Genomic DNA, 7288 nt, shown 5'->3' with positions numbered 1-7288 from the left:
TCCTTATTAGGCCAAACAAAACAAAAAGGAGCTGAAGGGAAAAAAATCAAACACTTAGAGACGAACAAATCATCTGAGAACATTCCCAGTCAGCTCATAAAGCCTGGGAAAAGAATAACTTAGTCTCCTCTCCTCTTCCAGAATTGGGTCCACTCCAAAGAAATCATGCCAATCAACATTCTCTAGGTTTGAAGAATATGGGATAAGTGTCTTTCTGGAGCCACCAGATGCCTCTGGGCTTGTAAAATGGTGCCACGTGGTGCAGTGGACAGAGACCAGGACTCAGATATGGGGCATCCAGGCTCTCAGTTCTGGTTCTTTTATAAATTAGGTGTGTGGCTCTTTGGGTCTCAGTTTCTCATCTGTTTAGCCACATGATATCTAAATAAGATGATCTTTAAAGATCTTTCATCACAAATCTAATGATGGTATAAAGCTAGCAAGGAGTGCAGCAGTTCAAACAGCACTACAGTTTAAGGAGGGGCATCTTTGTTAATGTGATAAAAGAGCATGATATTAAAGAGACTCTGTTGACTTTTCTAGAATCCTTCTATAAATTAAATTTCATAAGTATGAGAATAGATCAACGTAAGTAATAATGATTACTCTAGAGACAGAAAGTAATAACACACTGATAGAACCAGATTCAGGACATCCACTGCTTAGAGGTAGTTCAGCTGGCTTTATGGAACTACCACCACCACCACAAGAACCAAACACAGAACACCTGGCATGTGGCTAAGTGACAATATATTTCCAGAGATTTTATTGATGGATTTGACATTTAGTCTTTACATTAACAACTTCCTTGATTTTTAAAGCATCTGGATCTTATGGCTCTAATCAGATTTGGACTTTCTTGCTCTCAATTTCTTATCTACAAAATAAGTGGCTTGTTCAAAATAGCTCTAAGTCCTCACAATCTCTAAAATTCTTAGTCTGTATTTTGGATGCCAAAATGAAATGTACACCATCAGTGTTGCAGACCTGTAGAGAGAAATACTTTGCCAGAGGGCAAAATGGCTTCCTAAATAGTTTCATTTTAGAGATACCAAAAAGGAAACTTTAAATCCTCCCTCCCCCAGAAAATCTCTTTGCTGCCTGACCTATAGAATTACAGATTCATCTGTTTAACTTAAGACCTTATCTTCAGGTTAAAATACAAATGCTTCTGCAAAGGTCACATATTAAACATTATTAGTCATTTTTACCTTTGTTTGAATGAATTTTTTCTCAATATGACCCTGTCTTGTTTCATAAAGGATTTGAAGCTGCTTACTGGGGATGAGTTGAGCAATTGCATTTCTGAGTTCAGCTCTGGAGAGCACCCAGGGGACCACGGGGAAACATGAGGAGGAGGGTGCCACCAGTAAGGAAAGCTCTATGTAAATTGCAAAGTGCTGGAAAAATATTAGAGATGGTCATCAATAAAAGGAGGATGCTGGATGGGCCAAAGTTAAACCTTCCTCGTTTCCCAATAATTTTCAGTCTATTATGCCAACCGGTCAAATTATTCTCCATCCTTCTTACGGAGCTTAATGTTCCTTGTCTAATTCTTCAGATACTTTGTTAGGAAAAGAAATTCATCCATAATTTGCTCTTTACCTTGCTCATGTTGCTTCCCTATTTCCTGAATGGCATGAAATTCTGTTAGCCACTGTGCCGTCTGGGGCCACTATGGGGCCATTATGACAGTCTCATAATTGTCCCTATTTTCCGAAAATACAAAGATTCATTCTCTATCTTTGCATAAATAGGTGTCTATTAAGCCCAGGAAGGAAAAATGACTAATTTTTAAATGGCTTTTTTGACTTTGCCAGAGCTGATTATAGCAAAATTCTGCCATAAACAGCAAAGTCACAGCCCATTTTTAAAGGTACAGATTTTAGCCAAAGACAAAAAATTCAAGAAACTTCTAAATTGTACTGTACAGGTTATTTTGCTTAGGTCACAAAGATAATATAATCTTGAAAAAGAAAGAAAAGGGAGCTTTTAAATCCTGAGAAAGACTTGAAATATCTCTCGTTGCTGGAAGATGCCGATTCAAGGAGATCTACTATATGATCCAGCAATTCTACCTCTGGGTTGTAAGCAGGGTCTTGAAGAGATATTTGTACATCCATGTTCATGGCAGAATTGATCACAATAGCTAACCAATGGAAGCAACCCAAGCACCCAGTGACAGATGAGATAATAAACAAAATGTGGTATATACATACAATGGGATCTTACTCAGCCTTAAAAAGGAAGGGATTTCTGACATCAGCAACCATACGTTGTTGCTGTTGCTTAGTCTCTAAGTCATGTCTGACTCTTTGCGACCCCATGGACTATAGCCTGCCAAATTCCTCTGTCCATGGGATTTTCCAGGCAAGAATACCGGAGTGGGTTGCCGTTTTCTTCTCCAGGGGCTCTTCTCAACCCAGGGATCGAACCTGCATCTCCTGCTTTGGCAGGCAAATTCTTTACCATTGAGACACCAGGGAAGCCGTGCAACTGGATGGATGAACCTTAAAGACATTCAGTTCAGTTCAGTTCAGTCTCTCAGTCGTGTCCGACTCTTTGTAACCCCATGAATCGCAGCACGCCAGGCCTCCCTGTCCATCACCAACTCCCAGAGCTCACCCAAACTCACGTCCATCGAGTCAGTGATGCAATCCATCCATCTCATCCTCTGTCGTCCCCTTCTCCTCCTGCCCCCAATCCCTCCCAGCATCAGAGTCTTTTCCAATGAGTCAGCTCTTCGCATGAGGTGGCCAAAATACTGGAGTTTCAGTTTTAGCATCCTTCCTTCCAAAGACATTATGCTATGTTAAATAAGCTGCTAAGCTAAGTCACTTCATTCGTGTCTGACTCTTTGCGACCCCATAGATGGCAGCCCACCAGGCTCCCCCGTCGCTGGGATTTTCCAGGCAAGAACACTGGAGTGGGTTGCCATGTCCTTCTCCAATGCATGAAAGTGAAAAGTGAAAGTGAAGTCGCTCAGTCGTGTCCGACCTTCAGCAACCCCATGGACTGCAGCCCACCAGGCTCCTCCGTCCCTGGGATCTTCAGGCAGGAGTCCTGGAGTGGGGAGCCATTGCCTTCTCCGTTGTTATGCATATGTCACCACAATAAAAAGACTGCTTATTCGTTCTTTAAAGATAATAATAACAAATCATTATATACTAACCTACATATTTTTGTTTAAAAGAAATGTATTTTCAGAAGCAAAAATTGGTGAGAAAAGAGGCAGTGTTTTAGATTTTTGCAGTTTTTTGATGTCTGACAATAAAAGCAGCTGGATTCTTCAATCTGCTGTGGTATTCAATCTGTGGTGCCTTTTTTTTTTTTTTTTTGGTTGATGAAAAAAAATTCAGTGTCACAGAGATATGTAACTGGAAAAGGGAGGAGTGTTTTCATATCATTTTCAGATATTGTGGATATTCTCCTTTGATAGTACATCAAATCACATTTAAAAAATCGAACAGACAAGACATGAAAGGCCTTACTACTTTTCAGCAATAGTTAAAATCATGTTATATCAATTTATCACTTTATGACATTTTGTTAAATTGAATGATAAATATTTAGAAGGTTTGTATGAAGTGCTTTTACACTGAAACCCAACAAGCAATATACCGTAGATGGAACCACTTGTTCTCCCTATGGTGGTGAAATGGCTGAAACAATATGTTGAAAACAATAGAGTTACAAACAATACATGTTCATCTCTCAGAAAGTATTGTTGGAAGATATATCAAAAAAGCTACCTCCAGATTGAACAAATTAGCATTAGTACAAGTTAAGCAGTATGCAAGGTTTCCCACTCTGTCGAAGGAGAGCACAGTCATGCCCGTGCCTTTCACTTGACAGTTTCAGGGGTTCTATTCTGGTAAAGAACAGAGGAAACACTGACTACTGTTGTGTGTGTGAGAGAGAAGCTCTACAGAAAGACATTCAGTAGAAGAATTCAACCGTGTGTTCAATGGGAAATATCTTGAGGGAGGGATAAAGTAGAAGTTTGGAGTTAACAATACACACTACCATATATAAAATAGATGGCCAACAAGGACTTACTGTCTAGTACAGAGAACTATATTCAATATCTTATAAAAACTAAATAAATAGCGCAGGACAGAGGAGGCTGGCATGCCACAAGTCCACGTGGTTGCCAAGAGTCACACATGACTTAGCCATTGAACAACAACGAAACCACTTTGTTGAAACTAACGCAACATTGTAAATCATCTACACTTCAATAGAAAGCTGTTTTGAAAAACTGGAAATTCTTTTCATTAAAAAGGCAAGAAAGAAATGTTTTAATTAAAGCTACTAGAAGTGCAAACTACTGATGAGGCCAAAGCATAGGAATGAATAAATACATTCCAGGGAAAGATTACAAAGATAGCACTCCCTATGGTAGAGTTTTGTATAATATGTTTTAGAGAGATGAGAAGTGACCACAAAAATCTTGGGAACCTGTGGTGAACTGAAAGACTGATTTCAATTCTTCATTCTCTTGTTGGAAAATTTAAACTTCAACAGTTTTGACATAGGGCTTCCCTGGTGGCTCAGTGGTAAAGAATCTGCCTGCCAATGTGGGACATGCAGTTTAGATCCCTGGGTCTGGGAAGATCCCCTGGAGAAGGAAACGACAAGCAACTCCAGTATTCTTGCCTGGAGAATCCCATGGACAGAGGAGCCTGACGGGCTACAGTCCATGGGGTTGCAAAAGAGTCAGACATGACTTAGTAACTGAACAACAGACTTGACATAGACTCCTAGAGGACTGAGTTCTCTTTTCACTCTTGACTTTGGGTTAAATGTGTGACTTCTTTTAGCCAATAAGTTGTTAAGAGGGAGAGAATGAAGATGCAAGCCCTGCTCACTTCCATAGCCATGAAGAATATGCTCTGAATTGCTGCTGCCTCTCAGTCTGGGTTCTGGAGTGAGACACATGAAGCAGCTCAGAACCAAGCTCAGTCATCCACAACCAGGACCAGGGTCTCCCCAGACCTGTGAGCAAGAGATAATGCTTATGCCTTTGACCACTGAGGTCCTGTGGTTGTTTGTGATGCAGGACAGCAAACTAACCTGGTATCCCACATACAAAGCAGTTATCTCAAGGTAAAATCTTCCTCAAACTAAAAGATAATACTTATTTTTCTCTTACAAAAAAACAAATATTAGAAATCTACTGACCTTTTCTGTGATGACAAGTAAATGTCACTAAAATACTACCTAGCAAATATTTTTGAAACAAATAAATATGTCCCTTCTTGGTGAGGGTGATTTTTAATGCTGAGGGGTAAAAAAAGGCATTTAAAAAAATGTATTTATGCTGTGTGTAGAGGGTTTAGTTTTGGAAGCTCGTATCAGGAGTTTCCCACAATTATTTCATACTGTTGGTCCAAACAATTTATGTTTCTTACTGTAAAAGCAGCCATATATGCACACTTGAAAAACTTAGAAACTGAGCTTTCCACTGCTTAATAATCCTCTACTGAGTTTAAGATCAGCGAATTTTACCATGTGCACTATTATCTGATAAAAAATAATTTTTTTCCTAAACAAAGAATTTCAATGGGTTTTGAATCCATTTGTTAAAAATACAGAGACAGAATGCCTTACAATTAGTTTACAAGAACAAATGATTGACATCAGTGAAGACAGAAATTTCTTAGCTCAATTTCAACAACAAACCCTGCATAATTGATGGGTGGGAATAAAAAAAGTGTATAATGAATTGATAAGCAAAGCAAATATACACTTCCAGTCAGATCTATGTATCTTTGTGTAATATCTTTTTCAGCTATGATAGACATAAAATCAAGTATCAAAATAAGCTGGAATTAGAATCAGACCTTTAGATTACATAATACAAAATGTTAAATTAGTATTTTCAAAAATAGTGAAGCTTATTTGATTACTCTGTTGTAACGAAAAATATTATTACTATTAATAATACTTAGTCTTGGATATAAGCAACATTTTGAAAACAAAAGATTTATGTACCATAAATAATTAAAACTGTTTAAAATACTTTATGTCATCACTTTAAAATACCCATTTGTACAATTTTAATAACATATAATAATGCCACATAAGAAATTCATAAGTAAATAAACATACTTGTATTCAGAATAAACCTTCAAAAATATTATATTGATAGGAATGGCATGACCAGAAGTTTTAAGACTACACACCAGAAAAAACACCTGTTTTTATCCCACCTACGGTCTTCCTCTCCAAATCTTTAGTTCCTCCTGGTGCCTCTTCCTTTCTATCCAAGCATGCATATTTCAGTCCTGTCTTGAAATCAAATACATACAAGCATTCTCATTTGATCCTGTAAATTCTTCTGGCTGATTCTGTTTTTCTCCTTTTTATTGCCAAATTCCTGGACTAAGTGGGCATCAAAAGGTGCCTCTCTTGCTTGAATAAGTGTGCCTTCATTGCTTTTTTGTCCTCATCACCATCCCAGAATGTTCATGCACACACAGACCATGTGGGTGAGACCCTACAAACATACCTCCATTCCTCTGAAACCCATTGTTCGGATGTTCCCACAGATCTTAAAGCCAAATCTAAAAATCTTTCCTAGGTCCTTGACCTCTTTGTCCCCAGTCAAATTTATTGCTCTTTCCTACTAGTTTTAGAAAACTATATTCAAGTAAAAGCTTTTGCCCTTTTCCTGCCTTATTATGAGAAACTAATGTCTTGCCAGATCTAGCTGAAGATTACTGATGAGGGATGCTTGCCACCTCCCTTGAGGTGGTTGTACCAGGCTTCTCTGGTGGATGCCTCTTGCCTTCTCCCCTCTCGCCCAAGGGTAGACATAGCCCCTTTCTGCATTTCCCATGGCCCTGCTAACACAAGTTTACTGCAAGGAATTATCACAGAGGACAAAAGACTTAAATATGATAGCAGTCCTAAGTTAGATATAACAAACCCTAAACTTCACTGGCTGGCCCTTTCATGGGGGGCAGGGATTAGCAGGCGATGGGGGAACATCCAATATGGAGGCTGTCTACCTCCTTAGCTCAAGGCCAGTCACCATGATGTTGAGGGTCCCCTTCTCAGCAGGTTGAAGGCCCCTTCTTATATTCTCTGTCTCCCAAGTTCCAGTTCCCCATCTCTAGCCCCAGCCAGCAGAAGCTGAACTTCACAAACTCATCACTCTAACATATAAAACAGGTTACTGAGGTTTAACCCAATTTGATTCCATACTAGAGTCGCCTGGGACTTGTAAAGAATTCCAGTGATTATTCTGTGCCTGCAGAGATTCCGATTCACATGAATTAGG

Source organism: Capra hircus, chromosome 6 (assembly GCF_001704415.2).
Source record: "Capra hircus breed San Clemente chromosome 6, ASM170441v1, whole genome shotgun sequence".
Taxonomy (NCBI): Eukaryota; Metazoa; Chordata; class Mammalia; order Artiodactyla; family Bovidae; genus Capra; species Capra hircus.
Note: the sequence above shows the minus strand (reverse complement) of the source record.